This window comes from Hibiscus syriacus, unplaced genomic scaffold (assembly GCF_006381635.1).
Source record: "Hibiscus syriacus cultivar Baekdansim isolate YM2019G1 unplaced genomic scaffold, ASM638163v2 tig00113145_pilon, whole genome shotgun sequence".
In the NCBI taxonomy this organism is placed as follows: Eukaryota; Viridiplantae; Streptophyta; class Magnoliopsida; order Malvales; family Malvaceae; genus Hibiscus; species Hibiscus syriacus.
The window spans coordinates 664,830-687,971 of NW_024063445.1; positions in this window are offsets into that span (position 1 = coordinate 664,830).

A 23,142-nucleotide genomic window follows, 5' to 3' on the forward strand; every position below is an offset into this window, starting at 1 on the left:
TGAAAGCATACGAGTAAAAAACATTTATAAAAATAGCAAACAACAATAGGATTTGGGCTAGGTAGGTCGAATACCTAAAAATGTACTTTAAAACAATTTTAAGAAAAATTATTTTAAGACAAAAAATGGTATGCATTATCAAAGATTCATTTTGAAGGATTCGGGAGTCGATTACACGTAGGGAAGGGTTAGCACCCCCACAACTCCCAAAAATTGGTACCTAATCGCTTGTATGTTGTCATGGTGGAAATTAAAAACAATCGAATCAATATTTAAAAGTGTGATCCTTTATTGAATATTAATTTATTTATTTTGAATTAATTATTAGAGAACACTCCTTAATTTGAGAAGAAATCACATGATTTGCACATCTCCCTATAGGAAGGCTATCCTATCTATTTTCCTTTATACGAGAAATGTCCCCTCCTCAACATTATCAAAAAGCACAAATCGAATGTAAATTGAATATTAGTAATAGCGTAAAATAACTTACTATTTAAAGAAACATGTATTGCATCATTTGAATTAAAATAAAAACAAATTAATTATCATTTTTTTAAAAATAAACTCAATTAATTTCTAGTTCACTTTTCATTCAAATATCATATCGAATCGCACTACTTCGCTCAAGTAGTGCTTTTCATGCCCATTCTAGGATAGAGTGTTCTTAAATGCATATGAGTAAAAAACATTTATAAAAATAGCAAACAACAATAGCATTTCATGAGAGGTTTTAAAAATATACATATGCGTAAAATGCACATAAATAAATAATAATAGAAATAAAAAAATTAATACACTTTAATATATATACATGGTAAAAATTAGAGGAAACAAAAACCACATTATTCAGAGATTAAACCATAAGAGAAACAAAATATTAAGGATGGAATATGCGATAAAACCATTAAACCTTAAATACTAAACCACAAGCAGTGACTAAATCAAAAAAAAAATTGAATCCTAAGGTCTAAAGTATAATCGTACTATTCATCTTCTAAGACAAGAATGAGGGACTAAAATGAACTAACAAAAATATACACTACCAAAGCATAAATGAATTGAAGTAAAATGTCCAAGTCATAAATATATGCAAAAATATACTATCAAAGAAACAATGATGAAAATAAAATGTAAAGATAATATGAGGCTCGAAATAAAGAGGAAAAAATATCATTTAATGACCAAAATGGAAGGCTTACAAACTACGAAGGACCAGGTGCACGAATATCCCCTAGCTAATAGAACACCGGATATGGGGCCTTAAAATTTTGTCGTTTCGCTTGGACTATAAATCCCTCTATTTTCTTTTTTTCTTTTTTTTCACTTCTCTCATTTGTAAAAAAGAAAACTTTTCAGTTTTCTCTGTATTTTCCAGAAGTCGATGAAAGGCCTCACCACCAATCGTCGTTTCTCGCTGTATCGACCGTGCCATCGGTGGCCATTGAACTCCAAAACAGACCATGGCGCTCGTTTTAGCCTTCAAAATGTGTTTCTGGCCTTAGTTTTGTCAAAAACCACCCTGACGTTGGCGAGTCGAGACTAAGACTTCTTGCCTTTTTTGCTTCCAATCTCACCGTCGGACCGTTACATCATTATCAATTTTAAGTATGTTGGTCTCCTCGTCAATATGAAGTTTTTAACCGTTCGGATGTTAGAAAGGAGGCTCTGGTCACGCGAGAAACACCAATGACCGAAAGTAAGGTTGAGTTTCTTTTACCTTCCCTTTTTTATACTGTTTTTTCCCTTTTAATATGATTTTTGGGGTTTTTATAACACATTACATCTGTCAAAAATCAAATGAATTTTACTTGCTAATTAGGTGACTTTGCTTTCTGATTTGGTTGTTGACGAGGAGAGGGGAGCCATCTCGTGGCAGTTAGTAGTCAGGGCATGGTGGGAAAGTTGTTGGCATGGACCAGGGATGGCTTGGGGTATGGGGTTGTTGTGAAGTTGGTGGTGGCAACACAAAAATGGTGATTACATCAACTACAACCCAAAAATAGGAAATATTTGATTATTGATGTCTCTTCCCATAGCAGTCAGAAGTTCACCAAAGAATGCACATTTCAAAAAACATTCATCTAATCCTATAATTACGAAGGACCTGGTGTGTAAATATCCCCTAGCTACCAGAACACACATGTATTGTGCCTTAAAATAGTGTCGTTTCGCTTGGACTATATATCCCTTTATTTTATTTTTCAAATTTTTTTTATTTTCACTTCTCTCTTTTGTAAAAAAAAACTCTTTCCCTTTTGTCTTTATTTTCCAAAAACCGATGAAAGACCACCCTGCCAGTCGTCGTTCACCACTTTATCGACCACTGTCATCGGTTTCATTTGAACTCCAAAGTAGACCATGACGCTTATCTCAGGCTTCATAACGTGGTTCTGGCCTTAGTTTCAACAAAAAATGATTTGACGTTGGCGAATCGAGGCCGAAACTTGTCAGCTTCCTTGCCTCTGATATCACTATCGGACCGTCAGATCATCAACATTCTAAAGTATGTTGGTCTCCTCGTCAATAGGCATTTTTTCACCGTTCGAATGTTGAAATCAGGCTCTGGTTGCTGGGAAACACCAATGACCGAAAGTAAGGTTGAGTTTTTTTTTCTTCCACTTTTTTATGTCCTTCTCTCCCTTATAATCTGATTTTTGGGGTTTCTATAACCCATTACATCTATTAAAAGCAAAATAATTTTTACTTACTTATTTGGTGACTTTGCTTACTGATTTGGTTGTTGATGAGGAGAGGGGAACCATCTCATGGCAGTTGGCAATCAGGGCATGGTGGGGATGTTGCTGGCATGGAGCAGGGATGGCTTGGGGTATGAGGTTGCTATAAAGTTTGTGGTGGCAACACAAAAATGGTTATTACAGGTGCCCCTCTTTGCTCATTTCTGTGGAATAGAAGTGGAGCAAAGATTTAAATAGCCATTTTGACCCAAACTGCGTGAATTCCTTAGCTACAAGTTCTTCTCATTATGAACCCTTCCTTTGGAAATGTTAATCCCTATTCTTCAGCTATTGATTTGAAATGAAATCTTCTTCTTCAACATGATAATGTGAAATGAAATTCTTTGCTAAACTCTTCAAATTACTATGAAATATTCGACATTTGGGTAAAAACAATTAAGTAAAAAGAAATTTGTTCCAACAGAAGTTATCTCAAGTGAGATGAAACTTTGTTTAAAGTGAAACAATTTCAAAATTTGTGTTTTAAGGGAAAACTATCTCAAGCGAGACAAAATTTGTTTTAAGTTAAACAATTTCAAAATTTATGTTTCGAGGGAAAACTGTCTCAAGCGAGAAGAAATTTAGTTTTAGGAAAACAAACTCATGTGATATAAATTTTGTTTCAAGTGAAACAACTTTGAAATTTGGGCTTCAAGGAAAATTTTCTAAGCAAGATGAAACTTTATTTCGAGAGAAACAATCTCAAAGGTTTATGTTTCAAGAGAATTTGTCTAAAGTGGGGTGAAACTTTGTTTCGAGCGAAACAATCTCAGAGGTTTATGTTTCAAGAGAAAATATCTCAAGCGAGACAAAATTTGTTTCAAGAGAAACAATCTCATAAGTTTATATTTCAAGAGAAACTATCTCAATCGAGACAAAATTTGTTCCAAGAGAAATTGTCTTAAGTGAGACAGATAATCTACTCCTTCATGTTGAGGAGATCTAGTAACCTTTAGAAGATTTGATCATTCACTTCATGACGTCAAATATGTGAAAGACGTTTTTCCTTCATGTTGAGGACATCTAGTCATCACCAAATTTTCTTTCATGAAAGATATATAAAAATGATGCATTTATGAATGACTATCTTGGATTTTTTATGGATGTCAAGATGAAGTTTATTTCATGTATTTAATTTTATTTTTATTTTAATAAAAATGACATTTTAAATTTGTCCACATGAGAGGAGAAAATGATCTTGAGAAAGGAAAATTAGATGATGTCCTCGTGAGAGGAGAAAAATGGCCTTTAAGAAAAATGATATAAGGATTTCAGAGAAAAACATTCTTAAGAAAGACTAGATTGATGTTCTTAGACGAACAATCTTGAGAAAGACAAAATTTGTTTCTTGAAAGAGATTATAAAGGCATCCTCATGAGAGGGAAAACTAAGTTTTAATGCATACGATGATGAATATATGATGCAAAAGTGCAAATTCATGTGACGTGTATGTTTATGTTGATGCATGATTTCCTGATCAATAGTTCAGGAATTGATGCACGAGCATTTTTCATTCTCTTCCTGATTCAGTTGTATTCATTTTCCACCATATTGTACTCTTTCAAACTTTGACTTGTGACACTTTGTACTTCTTACCCCGACAAATTTTTCCCCCAAAAATTTTTGCTTTCCTTGCCCCAGCTTCGATCATAAACTTCTATGTCTGAGAGATATTTTTAAATTCCAAGATACACTTCCAGAGAGATTATCTTGCTTGAAAATTATTTTATTCCTTTGAAAAGTTTGATGAAGTAAATTAAAAATATATGACTATTATTATTGAAGAAACTAAAATAATGCCCCATCTTTGGGCTCACAATTGAAGTAAAGAACAAAATATGAGTTCATTGAATATCAAAAGAATCAACTGCTCTTTTAATCTTTCATAGTTATAATTCTTTGACAAGTGTCAAGATCGACAGGTTGGTTTTGAGGTTAGCTATCTAAATTTTGAGGTTTATTTCATCGATTCGTCTTTCTTCTTTTTCTCGGTCCTTGTGAACATTATGACATGCCCCTCATTCTTGGCTTGGCATTTTGATCGGATACAGAAAAAATGATGCAACTAGCATAGTCAATTTCTAGATTTTTTAGAATATTTCTATTTCGGTTCTTTAAAATCTTCCATTTGTTCAAGCTTCATAGACTCATTTAGTAAAGGCAGTGCAGAAATATCGGTTTAAAAACATAATTCATGAGTGCTTATGAGAAGTTGACTATAATAGATGTTTCTCAATTACCTTATTTCATCATCCATTGACACTCCTTATCAATTCGAACCTTGAACTTTTATTGTTTCTTTGAATTTTATTGCTTTGATTTAGTTTGACATTATTTTGGCATAGTTGAGGTATTTATCTTGTCACAAAGTCTTTGACTTGATAGCCAAAGTGGAGCAAACACCGAACTATCAGGTATTCGATCAATGTCACAATTTGAATATAATTTATTCATAAATCCATCGATTTTGAGTTATCTCTGTAACCAATCGCTTTAGCGAAATACCTATAGCTTTATTGCATTTACCTTATAAAAGTATTTCATTAATTTTCTTGGTATCAGGATTCAAGATTTTTTAAGCTCGTTAAGAAAAATCTATTATAGTCTGGGTGTCATTGGAGGTCGGAGAATTTCATCTTTAGAGTTCAATTTCCATGTAACTGACCTAAACTAAATTCATCTACCCAATTACTCCATCAGTGAAGATCATAATCATCATCGAACGTCATTCCCAGAAGTATAATCTAATCAGCTTTGCATGATCATACACATGAGATGCCCCATTTTGTCTACTCCTAACACATATCTAAATGCCAAGCCCTTTGATTGTCTATTCGTAGTAGTGGATTGTTATTTTGGTCCCAATAAGATAAGGGTGTGATATTCGGGTGTAGCTTTTAGAATATGATTAAGGGTCCTTCTTTTACAAGGGTTCAATCTTGTCATTTGCCAAAGATTTATAACCTTAATTATTAAATAGCTTTTAATTAAGTTGATAATCTAATCACTTAATGTTGATTAAATTGATTTGGGAGTCGCCATCGACCTTTGGGCTAGGTAGGTCGAATACCAAAAAATGACCTTTAAAATAATTTTAAGAAAAATTGTTTTTAAGACAAAAAATGGTTTGCATTATCAAAGATTCATTTTGAAGGATTCGGGAGTCGATTACATGTGGGGAAGGGTTAGCACCCCGACAACTCCCAAAACTTGGAACCTAATGGCTTGTATGTTGTTGTGGTGGAAATTAAAATAATCGAATCAATATTTAAAAGTATGATCCTTTATTGAATATTAATTAATTTATTTCCAATTAATTATTAGGGAACACTCCTTAATTTGAGAAGAAATCACGGGATTTGCACATCCCCCAATGGAAAGGCTATCCTATCTATTTTTCTTTATATGAGAAATGTCCCCTCCTCTATTGGATATATGAACTGCAAAACTACACCGTTAGCACTGAATGGAAATATAAACAGTAATTAAAAGGAAAAAATTCATAAACCGTGTCGTGGTAACAACCACTGCCTTAGAAACGAATTTGCCCCGATGTGTGTAATCGTTGCAGTAGGTGGACCGTCTCCCGAGGTTAACATGGTCGCTCCAAATTCCGTACACCCAAAACCAGAGTGGACTGCTGGTGGTATTGCTCTTCTGATTGGAAAGCACTCAGAGAGAACTCACAGAGAGAACTGTAGAAAACATTTTTGTAAGTGAATTGTGAATGTTTTTGAGAGTGAGTTGAGAAGCTGAATATAGCTCTCTATTTATAGGCTAGAAATAGGGTTAATATCGTCCATAAAATTTTAGGATTAAATCTCTTCTTTTGTAACAGTTGAAACGTCTAGATGAACCTGACTCACCAGGTTCATTGCATCATTATTCAGCTGTTATAACTCCTGAAATTATATCATGTAACCCCTGGAATTAAATCAAATAACTCTTATAACTCCTGATATTAACAGCTTGTCTCCTCTGTACAAAGCTGGAAATCAGTCCAGATACATCTTAACGTTTTTGATTTAATTTAGGAAAAAGTTGTTTAATTTCTGATAACTCATAAATCAGTTGTTATCATTTGAAATTTAAACAGTCCTCAACAGCCTATAAATATCAGTTGAAATCTTTCACATTTTCCTCGTGTTTCTTTCAAAGAGAAATTCCTCAAGAATTTTCTCTAAAAATATAGTATTCGTACGGACGTGTCGAAGACACGTATTACCACGACCACGACCACGACCACGAGCTGAGCCGAGTTAAGCCGAGCCAAGTCGAGCCGTGCCGTGCCGTGCCGAGCCGAGCCGAGCCGAGATGAGACGAGACGGACGACGGCGGTGGTGGTGCGCGAGAGTCCCCCTTGTTCCCTATCACTCAACAAAGAAGTGGGAAAGCCAAGCCTTAAATACCATTCCCAATAGTATTTCCAATACTATGTGGGATTGAGCATTACCAACATTCCCCCACTAATACGAAAGAAATCTTCTGAAACTCGAAAACAAACTTTCAAGAAGAGCAATAGCGATATTAGTTGCTTAAGCACTAGTGAACGTATCTAGAACTAGTACATAGTGATGATGAGCAATCCTTCTCTTAGATAAGTGAAACTAGTCTGGAACTTTCTAAGATTAGGGTAAACTCATAACACACAACTAACCCCTTCATCCACCTGAGTCCTCGATGTGTAAGATATATATATACAAAGTATATATTTGGCCATCTTACCTCAGGATTCTAGTAAGTGTGCTAGAAAAATGGCCCAACATTTTTCATAGAAGGTGGCTAACCCTTCTCACTTACATAGGTTATTTCAACAAGTTTATCTCAACATAAACCACCCTTTAAAAAGGGATATGAAATAATTAAGAGCTTTTATAATAGCTCAACCTCACAAAGGGTATGGTGACTTTCTTCAAGTTCATTATTAATGAACCACCCAAACTCTAGGCTAAGAAGTCATTAAGAATAAATATTCAACCTCATTTATCGATAAATTCAGTAAGTCCTTCTCACTAGAACCATCCAAATACTTGGATTTGAATTTATTAAGAGTTTAACAAACTCAATCTTTCTGTAGGTAAGTTCATCATTTCCTACCCACTCACTCTGGGTTAGGAACTTATTAAGAATAGATATTCAGCCAAAATTGGTAAATTCATCAAGTCTTTCTCACTAAGACCACCCAAAGCCTGGGCTATGAATTTATTAAGAACAATTATGCTCATCCTGGGCATGCACATTATTCATCATAGGGATAGGCAGTAGGAATGTGCACTATGAGTCTTTCCATGGTTTCGTTTGACCACATGGAACTTAGATAACTAAGTTGGGTATCCACCATGAATTCCTCAATCAATGGGCTTTAGACCCATCTCCCTCGACGAATCTAGGACCATCTTCCGACTTAATTCTTTGATAAGTGGATCTGCTAGGTTCCTTTCCGACTTCACATACTCTAAAGAGAGCACTCCATTCTTTATTAAGTGTCTCACTGACTCATGTCTTATACGAATGTGTCTTTTCTTACCATTGTAAGCTTGGTTCTTAACCACACATATCGCAGCTTGTGAATCACACAATAATGAAATTGGAGGAGTCGGTCTTCCCCACAACAGAATATCTGCTAACAAACTTCTGAGCCACTCGGCTTCTTTCCCAGCTAGGTCAAGAGCTATAAACTCTGACTCCATAGTAGAACGAGCAATACAAGTCTACTTTGATGATTTCCATGAGATTGCTGCTCCACCCAAAGTAAAAACACACCCTCTCGTAGAGCTTACCTCATCATTATTAGAAACCCCAGTTGGCATCACAATATCCTTCTAGTACCGTAGGAAAGACAACAAACTCAAGTTTCCAATCCAAAGTACCCTTAAGAAACTTCAGTAAGCGTTTAAGAGAAATCCAGTGCTCACCACTCAGATTATGAGTATATATACTCAGTCTACTCACATCATAAGCAATATCAGGCCAAGTATAGTTCATTAAGAACATTAAGCTTCTGATTAACTTAGCATATTCAGTTTGGGAAACGCTACTTCCTTTATTCTTAACTAGATGTATGCTAGGGTCATAAGGAGTTCAAACAGGGACGACATCAAAACTGTCAAATTCTTTAGCACTTTCTCTATATAATGTGCTTGACATAAAGAAAATCCCTTCTCAGTTTTGGTAACTTTGACTACTAAGATTACATCTACTTCTCCCAAATTTGTCATCTCAAACTTAGTGAACAAGAAATTTTTAACTTTGTTAATGGACTCAATGTTAGAACTGAAAATCAACATGTCATCAACATAAAGACTTATGATAACACATTCAGTGTCAAACATCTTTGAATACACACAAGCATCCTAACCATTCACAACAAAACCAAAACTAAGAATAGTTTTATGAAATTTCTCATACCACTGTTTTGGAGCCTGCTTAAGTCCATAGAGTGACTTTTTGAGTTTACAGACTTTGCCTTCCATACCAGGTGCTTCAAAACCTAGTGGCTGCTCCATGTAAATCTCCTCATCTATATCTCCATTCAAGAAAGCAGTCTTAAAATCCATTTGATATACCTGCAACATATGAATAGAGGCTAGTGCAAATAATGCACGAATCGTTGAGATTTTTGTAATGGGAGAATATGAATCAAAGTAGTCTAAACCAAACCTTTGAGTGAACCCTTTGACGACTAACCTTGCCTTGTACCGCTGAATCAAACCATCTGGCTTTAGTTTCTTCCGGAAGACCCATTTGTTGGAGATTGGTTTGAATCCCTTAGGCAAGTCAACTAATTCCCAATTATGATTAGATATTATCGATTCTAGTTCATCATTAACAGCGCTTTTCCAAAAACTAGCATCGATAGATCTTATAGCTTCTTCAAAAGTTTTAGGATCCTCATCTAACATAAAATTTTGAGCTATAGGATCTGAAATGGAGTCTAACTCATTTATCTCAGAAATAAAGGAAGTAATAAAGTCTGGTCCAAAAGAGGTTTCAACTCTTTGCCTTTTATTTCTTCTAGGCTCGAAATCAATTTGTTTAGAATACCTAGCAGGATTACTAGAAGAAGTGGATGGAATATATTCTATTTGTGTTTCAATATTCATTCTCGGTTCCTTTAAAGGAAAAGTATTTTCAAAGAAAACAGCATCCCTTGACTCACAAATAGAATAATCTTGTAAAAGCATGAATCTGTATGCAGCATTATTCGTAGCATACCCTATAAACATTGCATCAACAATTTTAGGTCTGATGGTGGACTTCTTAAAGTCTGGCAAACCCACTTTGGCCAGACACCCCCACACTTTCAGGTATTGTAAATTAGGAGCGTATCCTTTCCACAATTCATATGGGGTAGAATCTAATTTCTTATGAGGAACTCGGTTCAAGATATGAGTTATTGATAGAATGGCTTCCCCCATATGTTATCAGATAACCCTAAACTTATTAGTAAAGAATTCATCATCTCTTTTAAAGTTATATTTTTCCTTTCGGCTATACCATTCTGTTGAGGAAAATAGGGGGCTGAAGTTTCATGAATTATGCCATTCTTTTCACAAATATCTTTTAAGAAATTAGATCCATATTCACCACCTCTATCAGATCTAACCCGTTTGATTCTCCTATCTAACTGATTTTCTACTTCTGCCTTATAAATAAGAAAGAAGTTTTCAGCTTCATCTTTAGTTCTTAGGAGATAAACTTTTGTATATCTTGAATAATCATCTACAAAAGTTATGTAGTAGTGTTTTCCTCCTTTACTTTTAGTGTTTCTAAAATCTGCTAGATTAGTATGAATGAGTTTTAACAGTTCAGTCTTTCTATTAGAAACAGTCTTAAAGTGAGGTCTAGTATGCTTAGCTTCTGCACAAATCTCACATTTGTTAAAGCTAGTTGTGTCTAGTTTAGGCAGAACATTTATATTCATTAATTTCTTTAAAGCATGAATATTCACATGTCCTAATCTAGCATGCCACATATCAATGGATTCAACAATATAAGCAGAAGTGGTAGCTTTATTTTCATTAAATTGAGTTTCTATGACAAATAAACCATTGCTTAAAAACCCTTTCCCCACATAATCACCATTTCGGGAAAGTACAAGTTTATATGCCTCAAAAACTAACTTAATGCCTGCCTTATTTGGAAGCCCACCACTTATCAAATTTTTACGCAAGGCAGGTACATACATAACATTATTTAAAGCCAGAGTTTTACCAGAAGTTAGCTTGAGTAAAACCTTGCCTTTGCCTAGCACTTCAGAACTGCTAGAGTTCCCCATGTACACACGTTCACCAGTGTTCCCATCCTCGAACTCGATGGAAAACTCCTTCCTTGCGTAGAAATGATTCGGTGTCAACTACCCATTCTGAATTGTTCTCCACCAGATTAACTTCTGAGACCACCGAAACAATGATCTCATCATCTTCTTCTACAATGTTCATATGTGGCTTGTTATCATTCTAGCAGTCTGAGCGGTGTTGGCATTGGTAAGCTTTGAGGCCGGGTAAACCGCAGACATAACACTTGAACGTCTTTCCTTCCGGTTTGGCCTTTCCTGACTTCTTGAAGTTGGTAGCCTTCTGTGGTTTCGTCTTCTTGTCTTGATTCCTACGTTTCATGATCTTCTTAAATTTAGACTCAACCAAGTTAGCTTTAAAAGATAAATTACTCATAGAATTAGTAAGCTTATCTTTTAAACGGTTGGCTTCTTCAATCTTCATATGGCCCACAAGTTCTTCGAGAGAAATGTCTCTCTTCTTATGCTTAAGAGAGTTGTGGTAGTCAGACCAGGACTTGGGCAGCTTCTCAATGAGTACATTGGCTTGCAGCACCTCACACGTTTGCATCCCTTCAGTGATGATGTCAGCGACTAAGTTCTCATAGTCATGGACTTGATCCATTATTGGCTTAATGTCTGTCATCTTGAATTTGAGCCATTCTCCAACAACGTACTTCTTGATGCCCACATCGTCCGCATCACACTTTTTGTTGAGAGTGTCCTATATTGCCTTGGCATTCCTTTCTCTAAGGAACATATCAAACAGTTTATTTGACATGTGGCTGAGCAGATGTCCTCGCACCGTCTTGTTGTCTTTCTCGTGTTTCTCGTAGGTAGCGAGAGCGGCGACGGCGGTTTCTAGGGCATCATCATTGAGGACCACATCCGCATCATTACCGGTAGCTGAGGTTGGCGGCATGGTAGGTGGTGGCTTGAGTAGTACGTAGTCAAGATCAAGCTACTCGAAGAATATCAGGATTCTTTGGGACTACCTTATATAATTCTTTCCATCAAGTGCATCGAGCTTGGAAAGATCAGGGATTAGTTTGCTCAAAGGTGTTGTCATGATTGCAGTATATGGAATTCGTTTCTAAATTGTTGGATATATGAACTGCAAAACTACACCGTTAGCACTGACTGGAAATATAAACAGTAATTAAAAGGAACAAATTCGTAAACCGTGTCATGGTAAAAACCATTGCCTTAGAAATAAATTCTCCCTGATGTGTGTAATCGCTGCAGTAGGCGGACCGTCCCCCGAGGTTAACACGATCGTTCCGAATTCCGTACACCTGAAACCGGAGTGGACTGTTGGTGGTATTGCTCTTCTGATTGGAAAGCACTCAGAGAGAACTCACAGAGCGAACTGTAGAAAACATTTTTGTAAGTGAATTGTGAATGTTTTTGAGAGTGAGTTGAGAAGCTGAATATAGCTCTCTATTTATAGGCTAGAAATAGGGTTAATATCATCCATAAAATTTTATGATTAAATCTCTTCTTTTGTAATAGCTGAAACGTCTAGATGAACCTGACTCACCAGGTTCATTGCATCATTATTTAGCTTGTCTCCTCTGTACAAAGCTAGAAATCAGTCCAGATACATCTTAACGTTTTTGATTTAATTTAGGAAAAAGTTGTTTAATTTCTGATAACTCATAAATCAGTTGTTATCATTTGAAATTTAAATAGTCCTCAACAGCCTATAAATATTAGTTGAAATCTTTCACATTTTCCATTTGTTTCTTTCGAAGAGAAAGAATTTTCGCTAAAAAGATAGTATCTGCGTGGACGTGTCGAAGACACGTATTATCACGATCACGATCACGACGTGATCGTTATCAGGACCACGACCACGACCGCGACCGCGAGCCGAGCCGAGCCGTGTCGTGTCGTGTCGTGCCGAGCTGAGACAAGACGAGACGAGACGGACGGCGGCGGAGGCGGTGCGCGAGAGTCCCCCTTGTTCTCTATCACTCAACAAGGAAGTGGGAAAGCCAAGCCTTAAATACCATTCCCAATAGTGTTTCCAATACTATGTGGGATTGAGCATTACCAACATCCTCAACATTATCAAAAAGATCAAATCGAATGTAAATTGAATATTAGTAATAGCTTAAAATATCTTACTATTTAAAGAAACATGTATTACATCATTTGAATCAAAATAAAAATGAATTAATTATCATTTTTAGAAAAATAAACTCAATTTATTTCAAGTTCACTTTTTGTTCAAATATCGTATCGAATCGTTCTACTTCGCTCAAGCATTGATTTTCACGCCCATTCTACGATAGAGTTTTCTTGAAGGCATACGATTAAAAAAATATTTATAAAAATAGCAAACAACAATATCATTTGGGCTAGGTAAGTCGAATACATAAAAACGTCCTTTAAAAAAATTAAGAAAAATTGTTTTTAAGAAAACAATTGGTATGCGTTATCAAAGATTCGTTTTGAAGGATTCGGGAGTCGATTACGTGTGGGGAAGGGTTAGCACCCCCACAACGCCCAAAAATTGGAACCTAATCGCTTGTATGTTGTTGTGGTGGAAATTAAAAAAATCGAATCAATATTTAAAAGTGTGATCCTTTATTGAATATTAATTAATTTATTTTAAATTAATTATTAGGGAACACTCCTTAATTTGAGAAGAAATCATGGGATTTGCACATCCCCTAGTGGGAAGACTATCCTATCTATTTTCCTTTATACGAGAAATCTGCCCTCCTCAACATTATAAAAAAGTGCAAATTGAATGTAAATTGAATATTAGTGATAGCTTAAAATAACTTACTATTTAAATAAACATGTATTGCATCATTTGAATTAAAATAAAAATGAATTAATTATCATTTTTATAGAAATAAACTTGATTAATTTCATGTTCACTTTTCGTTCAAATATTGTATCGAATCGCAATACTTCGCTTAAGTAGTGATTTTCACACCCATTCTATGATAGAGTGTTCTTGAAAGCATACGAGTAAAAAACATTTATAAAAATAGCAAACAACAATAGCATTTCATGAGAGTTTTTAAAAATATACATATGCAGAAAATGCACATAAATAAATAACAATAGAAATAAAAAATAAATACACTTTAATATATATACATAGTAAAAATTAGAGGAAACAAGAACCACATTATTCAGAGATTAAACCATAAGAGAAACAAAATATTAAGGATGGAATATACGATAAAACCATTAAACCTTAAATACTAAACCACAAGAAGTGACTAAATCAAAAAAATATGAATCCTACGGTCTAAAGTATAAACTCAACATTCATCTTCTAAGACAAGAATGAGAGACTAAAATGAACTAACAAAAATATACACTACCAAAGCATAAATGAATTGAAGTAAAATGTCCAAGTCATAAATATATGCAAAAATATACTGTCAAAGAAATAACGATGAAAATAATTTGTAAAGTAAATATGAGGCTCGAAATAAGGAGGACAAAGTTTCATTTAATGACCAAAAAGAAGGCTTACAAAGTGCAAAGGACCTGGTGCACGACTATCCCCTAGCTACCAGAACATCGGGTATGAAGCCTTAAAACGGTGTCGTTTCGCTTGGACTATAAAGCCAGAAATCGATGAAAGACCTCACCATCGGTCATCATTTGTTGTTGCACCGACCACCGCCATCGGTGGTCTTTGAACTCCAAAGCAGACCATGGCCCTCATCTCGGCCTTCAAAATGTGTTTCTGGCCTTAGTTTCACCGAAAACCACCTTGATGTTGACGAGTCGGGACTGAGAGTTATTGGCTTTCTTGAATCCAATCTCACTGTCGGAACGTTAGATCGTCGTCATTCTGAAGTATGTTGGTCTCCCCATCAATATGCATCTTTTCACCATTAAGATGTGGGAAAGGAGGCTCCAGTCGCATGGGAAACACCAATGATCGAAAGTAAGGTTGAGTTTCTCTTACCTTCCTTTTTTATGTTGTTCTCTCCCTTATAATATGATTTTTGGGGTTTTTATAACCCATTAAATCAGTCAAAAAACAAAATAAATTTTACTTGCTAATTAGGTGACTTTGCTTGCTAATTTGGTTTTTGATGAGGAGAGGGGAACCATCTCATGGCAATTGGCAATCAGGGCATGGTGGGAAAGTTGCTGGCGTGGAGCAGGGATGGCTTGGGGTATGGGGTTGCTGTGAAGTTGGTGGTGGCAACACAAAAATGGTGATTACAATAACCATAACCTAAGTAGTAGGAAATATTTGATTGTTGATGTCTTTTCCCATAACAGTCAAAAGTTCACCTTTGAATGCACCTTTCGAAAAAAACATCCATCTAATCCTATAACAGTCCTACACTACTTCTTAAAGCCCTCCTTCAATGCACTAAAACAAACATATAGCCTCCTAAATTTGGGATTCTCGATAGAAGTAAGTCTAACAACAACTAAATCAAAACTACGCTATGGATCAACAATCTTCAATGCATTCACATAATCATACAATCTACTAAATTCATTTTCAACAGTACACTTAATTTGTTGCATTACCCACCTCTTAGCTCTCATGCAACATTGTTTGTTCAAATCCACATTTAACTCCTCTCTACCAAGCCTTATCATATCTCTTATTTTCAAATTAAGAAGAATCCTAAGCTTCCCAAGAAAATTTTTCCTATCCACTTAAAATTAGCTCTTTGATTCTTGAATATCACATAACATTATTTTTCAATTACTAGAGTTTTAACTGTGAAAAAACCATCATCCAAAGAGGCATATATCACAAATGGACACCCTTTACTCTTACACACAACCCTAATTTTTTCTTTTCTATTTATTAAATACTTGAAATCAAACCTATGAGCTATTACATAAGAACACAAAGCATCCTTTAACTGTTTGTGATTTTCAAAAACCATGCCTAATTCAAAATGTTGGTTCAACATTTAAAGAATCAAAGAACACCTTACCAGTCTTCTTATATACAAAATCCCCATATGACTCAGTCTTATAACTCCCAACATTTGAAGATGGCAGGTAATCAGTATCCTCCTCACTATTTTCACCTCCCAAATCTCCCTCAATTACTTATGCTGAGCCTACACAAGTACCTTCTTTCTCATTATCTGCTGCACCCAGATATGCATTTCCAGAATCTTTTATACCCTCCTCAACACCTTCTTCCTCAGTTACTTCTAAGTCTGATGCAATGACAGCTCTGTTTTTTTATCTTCCTTTTCACTAACTTGAACTTCTTTATGATGGAAGTTATCTCATCATCATTATCATCATCATCATCAAATAAAGGACAATATTCACCTACCTCTCTACTCTCCTCTTGGGTATCATAACTCCACTCATTACTCTCTTCATCTCCCAACCCATCAATGCCAACAAGCCCAATAGACCCAATGCCAGCATTTTCACTACCCTCATTACTCATCTTCTTAATATGAATAGCCTAAAAATATCAATATAGTTAACAGTTAATAAACAAAATAATTTAATCAACATGCAACAAAATAAACAAAATATCAATATTTTAACAGTTAATAAACACCACCAAAAGCACAAAGAGTTAATAAATAACACCAAATAACCAACATGCATTATATCTATTATTAACCAATACTTTAATCAAATATTTTACTATTTTCAGAAGAAAAAAAAGGAATCTGAACAAGGAGACAAAAAATTACCTTTCTTGATCAAATTCATAATCAACATCACCAAAAGCACTAAAAGTGCTTCTACTTTATGTATCCTTCAAAAGTCTCATTGTCAAAGTAAAAATATTTTACTTACTATTAAACTGCAAGTAATCAACATCATTTACTTACCATTAAAATCAAATAACATTTACTTACCATTAAAACCAAACCTTTGTTGATCAAAAGGAACAAATCAACAACAGTCAACTATATGTATCCTTTAATAGTCACACTGTCAACGTGTTTAATAGAAAACTAAAAAGAATTTGATTAGGGTTGTAACATCATTTACTTAACATCCTTTAATAGAAATCAGACATAAACTTCATTTTTAGACTTACCTTTCAACTTTACATTCACAAACTCTTTCACTTCTTCTACGATTCTTCTTCCTTCAATATGGCCAATGAATTTGATAAAAAAAACAAAAAGGAATCAATTAGGGTAGTAACAAATTTCACATTCCTCAATTGTAATGAGAAACAAAACTTTTAGGGTTTAGGAAAAAAATTTAGAGGGAAGAGACTTACGGGGAAGAGAGGGTATGGGAAGAGAGGGAAAATTACATAGGGTTAAAGGTAAAAATGTTTTTTCCTTTTTAATTTTTCAATTTTAATTATTTAATTTGTTATTATTTTAATTAAAAAATTCATATTTTGACTATTACATGTCAGGTGACATTTAACGACCCATCATGGCTAGACATAAAAATGAGTTACGGAATGAAAAGTTCATCCTAAATTGGACTAAAAAATATTAGACCCACTATGAATCGTATGCTATTCCCAAATTTCAATAGTTTTATACCTTTGTTTCTTCTTTCTTAATCTATTAGATTATATTAGTTGCTAAAGTAGCTCCATTGCAGTCCACTCCATAACTTTAGTATGCAGACAATGAACTGGTTCTTTCCTTGTTCTCTTAGATTATTTTATCTGTTATATTGCTTTCATCTTTAAAAGGGATGTCTGAAACAACTTTAGGAGAGCATGGTTTTATTAATATTTTGGACCATTCTTTTCCCATGGAATTACTCACACCATTACCGGTTGGGTATCCTCGCAGAAACAAATAAAAGTAAACCTAAATCTATCCTTACTGCTTCAACATCAATAGCAAATCACTCTAGTGAGGTTAACTTGTCCAAGGCAGAAAATGAAACAAAAATCAATGGAAGTCAAACAGAAGATACCCTACTGTTGTTAATGCTTCTGTAAACAATGGATAAGTGGGGAGCAATGAAACACATACAAAAACAAGTTCTGGGAGACGGCTTCTAGAATAAAAGGCCTCAACAGGCTCCCATGAAGGTAGCTCTGATCCAAAAGAGATTGCTAGGTGTCGACAGAGTTTTTCGCCCGGACGGGGAAAAACTTAGTATGACTTGGGGGTTTTTATTTGAAAATGTTTTGAAATGTTTTGGAGTCGCCATCGACCTTTTATATTAGGTAGATCGAATACCTAAAAATTTTCTTTTAAAAGAGTTTTTAAGAAAACGTCAATTGAAAAGATGCACCGATTTATGTGTAACTAGAGATTCATTCTTTTTAAAAAAAAAGGGTTCAAGGATCGGTTACGTATGGAGAAGGATAAGCATCTCCAATAGATTATAAATTGGTACCCCATAGATTATAAATTGTCTCTAATAGTGGAAATCTAAGAATTCGAATATAAATTTAAATTATGATTCCATTATTCCAAATTCAACCAGACAATTCTATTGAACAAAAAAATCTAAGGAAAAGAAGAAAATATTCTAATATTTCCAATCGAAGAAAAATTAATCCCTAAAATACTTTAGGACGAATATTTCTCTTTCCAATTGAAATAAAAAGAATATAATAATTTTTCCTAAGAATTCAAGGTTAAAATAATTTTTATCCTACAAAAGAAAGAAATTAAACCATTTTATCCAAATTATGTTAGTAGAAAAGATAAGAGATATTCAATTATTTAAAAATACCGAGACATAATACCTAGTAAAATTAGGCGAATTGTCTCGATAAGTTTAAATAAATGAATATTTCCTTTTCCCTTCAGAATTAATTAATTCTAAATGCAATCAATTTTTTTAGGTCTATCTAGTGGAATATTTATTTATTTTAAAACATCAGAAAAATGACATCTAGTTATTTTGACTTTCCCTTCTTAATATTTTAAAATAAATAAATATTGTCATTAATCCAATGATGTAATCGGTTAAGTTATGCTTATGAGGTTTTTAAACAAAATAAAATATGGTACATCAAGGCATTTAAAGAAAAATAAATAAATACATATATGGATTAAAAAACAATTTTAAGGTTATTTATAACTTTATTTTACCTTATAAATATAGGCATATTTTCTAAATATTATATTAAACATAGAACATAATACTTATTCTAAAATATAATAAAAATGAAAAAAAAACAATATTTACACCATGTTCTACCTACAGTATTATGTAAATAAAATAATATATAATAGTACAAGTAAAATAAATACCTAGAACATAAAACATGCTTTAAATGGTACAAATAAACAATATACATTTTGGATTCATTCATAACATAGTGACAAAATAATTATAAAGAAACTTTGGTATTATAAACATTAATAAAACAAATATTATAGCATGAAACAAGAAAACATCACAATAGAAGCACCAAACTCATAATAAAACCATAAATATATGACTTAAATGGAAAAACAAAAACATCCGTAGCCAATCTCGAAAGAAAAAACATTCAGCAAATGACTAAAATGACATAATACAAATCCCAGTATCCAATTCGTAAACCGTATAAAATAAAATGAAATGGTTACCAAAACACAAAAAAAGGCTAAACTTAAAGGGACCTAAGGCACGATTAACCCTAAAAAATGACTAAAATTATCATACTAAACAAAGAGGACCATTAAGTGATTTAACCCTAAACTAGTGACCTAAATGCAAAACACACTAAAGGTCTAGGGATTAAATTACCTAAACTATGCTAACTCGTCCTATGCCACCTCCCCGATGACTCTATTCACCGAGGAGCACCACAACTGTGAGGTAAACTCTTCTTCTAATTTATTTTTATTTTTTAGCCTCAAAATAGCATGGAATCAAAGAAAAAGCATAGATTAAATTACCTTCAAACGTTTGATTGTTGAAAATTAGTAGTATTTCTTTTTTCCTTTTTGATTTCTCTAATAAATTTTGTCTGTGTACGTTGGTTTCTTTTTCGAGTTATATACCAAGTATATAAAAAATAATCCTCTCCCCCTAAGGTAAAACATTTGATTGATAACTCTAGCAATCGGCGGTGCCAGAGGATAACCACTAACATGGTGCCTATCATGACAATGACACGTCCTAGCCTGAAGCTGGGCTTGGTAGGCATGACTTGTGGCAGGAAAGCCTTGGCAGTGATGATGATTCATGTGGGATGGGTCAGTCAACCTGATCTAGACCGGGTCGCGTCTTGGGTCGGATCTGGGTTGGGTTTTGGGTTTTGGGTTTTTTTTAGGCTTATGAGGTTTAGGTTATGAAAAAAGTTATTACAGCTGCCCCTCTTTGCTCATTTCTGTGAAACGGGAATGAAGCAAAGATAAAAAACATCATTTTTCATCTTGATCTCTTCTTGTTACATTGCGACCTCTTCATTGGAAATGTCATTTCTTCTCTTTCTGTGATAGTTGCTCTAATAGTGATGCTGATCCAACTCCTTATGTGATGAACGAATGAAACGATGATGCTAATCCAACTCCTTATGCGATAGAATCGAGCAAAAAGTTGAGCAAGTTCTTCTCATTTTGAACTTCCTCCTTTAAGGCTAGTTCTTCTCATTATGAACTCTTCTAGAAATGTTGGTTTACCTCATTATGCGGTGGATTTGAAAGGAATAAGTTCTTCTCATTATGAACTTTCTCCTTTAAGATGAGTTCTTCTCATTATGAACTCTTATGGAAATGTTGATTCACCTCCTTCTTGGGTGAATTTGAAAGGAACAAGTTCTTCTCATTATGAACTTTCTACTTTAGGGCGAGTTCTTCTCATTATGAACTCTTCTGGAAATGTTGGTCCCTCGAGTGAGGTGTCACTGATTCAAAATATCATGAATCGAGTGATAGGTTGAACAAGCTCTTCTCATTATGAACTTATTCTCCCTTTATCGGATGAGCTCTTCTCATTATAAACTCTCCACTGGAAATGTTAATCCCTTGAGTGAGGTGTTGCTGATTCAACTCCATATGTGATGAATCGAGCTAAGATTGAACAATTTCTTCTCATTATGAACTTCTTATCGGATTAATTCTTATGAACTCTCCACTGGAAATGTTGATCCCTTAAGCGAGGTGTTGCCGATTCAACTCCATATGTGATGAATCAAGCTATGGTTGAACAAGTTCTTCTCATTATGAACTTCTTCTCCCTCATCAAATGTGTTCTTCTCATTATGAACTCTCAATTGAAAATGTTGACTGGTTCATTTTTTCTTTGAAGAGTTTTAAACCTGCAAAAGATTATAATATGTCAGTAATAATTGTTTTTGGAATACCCAAAGGTATTGACCCAAAGGTCCTCAAATTTTGTTGAGATCCATTTTTTTCAATGGTGAAAAATATGGATTGATTCTTTGTTGAAGTCGTGAAATGAAATCTTTGCTAGCTCTTTGAAATCCTTAATGTTGCAAATTGTTGAGTTTTTGTCTTTGTTGGGTCCAACCTGGAAACGACATTGCTTATTCTCATTGAAGTGGCCTAGAAAAGACAAGTTGAAAGAAATGCATAATTGAAAATGCTTCTAGGGAAAAATCTTAAGAAAGACTCATGTAACATCCCAAAAAAAGGTCCTAAGAATGACTCAAACAATTCTTTAGAAAAATGATCCTAAGAATGACAAAATAGTTTTTCAAAATAGACTTTACAAATATCCTCATGAAAGGGAAATTAAAATTTGTCATGTGTATGAAATGATGAAATATATGACGCCAATATGTAAATTCATGTACGAACGCAGGTTTTCTTGATCTGTTGGAAATGGTTGCAAGGGCATTCTTCATTGCTAGAGCAGTCTTCATTCTTTTCTTGGTTTGGTTGTCTTCTTTACTTGTTGCACCTTAGTGTATTCTTACGAATATTGACTTCTGAATGAGCGCATCTTACCCCAGTAAATTTTTCTTTTGATAAATTTAGCTTCTTTAAAAAAATCATTTACAGTTATCAAGAAACCCCTAAAATTAGGCTTAGTTTCTTTCAAAAATTCATTTAAAAACATCATGAAACCCCTGAAAACCAGGCTTAATTTCTAAAAATATTTCCTTTTCAATTGTCATCAAGGAACCCCTAAAAATTAGGCTTAGCTTCATTTAAAAAATATTTGGAGATAATCTTCAAGAAACCCCTGAAAATCAGGTTTAGTTTCTAAAAAACTCATTTGAAAACATCCCACCCAAAGGTCTTATGGATGGCCCAAAGGAGTTATCATCTTGCTCGAAAGACTTATAGATGACCCGAAGGATTTAAACATCATGCTCGAAAGACTTACTGATGGCCCGAAGGACTTACTCATCATGCTCGAAAGACTTACTGATGGCCCGAAGGACTTATGATGATTCGAACTGTTGTGAATCGAGCAATAGGTAATGTTAATCCCTCAGGGGGGGCATTGCTGATTCGAAGTGTTGTGATTCCAGCAAAGGAAATGTTGAAAATGTCCCATCCGAATGTCTTATGGATGGCCCAAAGAACTTACACATCATGCTCGAAAGAATTACTGATGGCCTGAAAAACTTACAAATGGCTTGAAGGACTTACACATCATGCTTGAAAGACTTACTGATGGCCTGAAAGACTTACTCATTAAGAAACCCTTGAAAATCACGCTTAGTTTCTTAGTTGTCAAGGAACCCCTAAAAAGTAGGCTTAGTTTCCTTTTAAAAACTCATTGAAAATCATCATCAAGAAACCCCTGAAAATCAGGCTTAGTTTCTAAAAATTCATTTGAAAACATTAAGAAATCCCTAAAAATTAGGCTTAATTTCTTTGAAATTCATTTGAAAACATTAAGAAACCCCTAAAATTAGGCTTAGCTTATTTCAAATTCATTTGAAAACATCAAGAAACCCCTGAAAATCAGGCTTAGTTTCTAAAAATCTTTTGGTTTCGAGTGAAACTATCTCAAGCGAGATAAAATCCTATGTTTCAAGAGAAATTGTCTCAAGAGAGACTATATCAAGGGAGACAAAATTTGTTTCAAGGGAAACTGTCTCAAAAGAGGTAAAACTTTATTTTGAGAAGAAAATGTATCATGTGAGACAAAATTCATTTTTAAGAGAAAACAATCTCAAGTGAGATTAATTTTCTTTTATATATTTCAAAATTTTGGGAGAATGTATCAAGTGAGACGATGTTTGTTTTGAGAGAAATTGTCTCACGCGAGACAAAATTTGGTACAAGTAAAAGAACTTTGAAA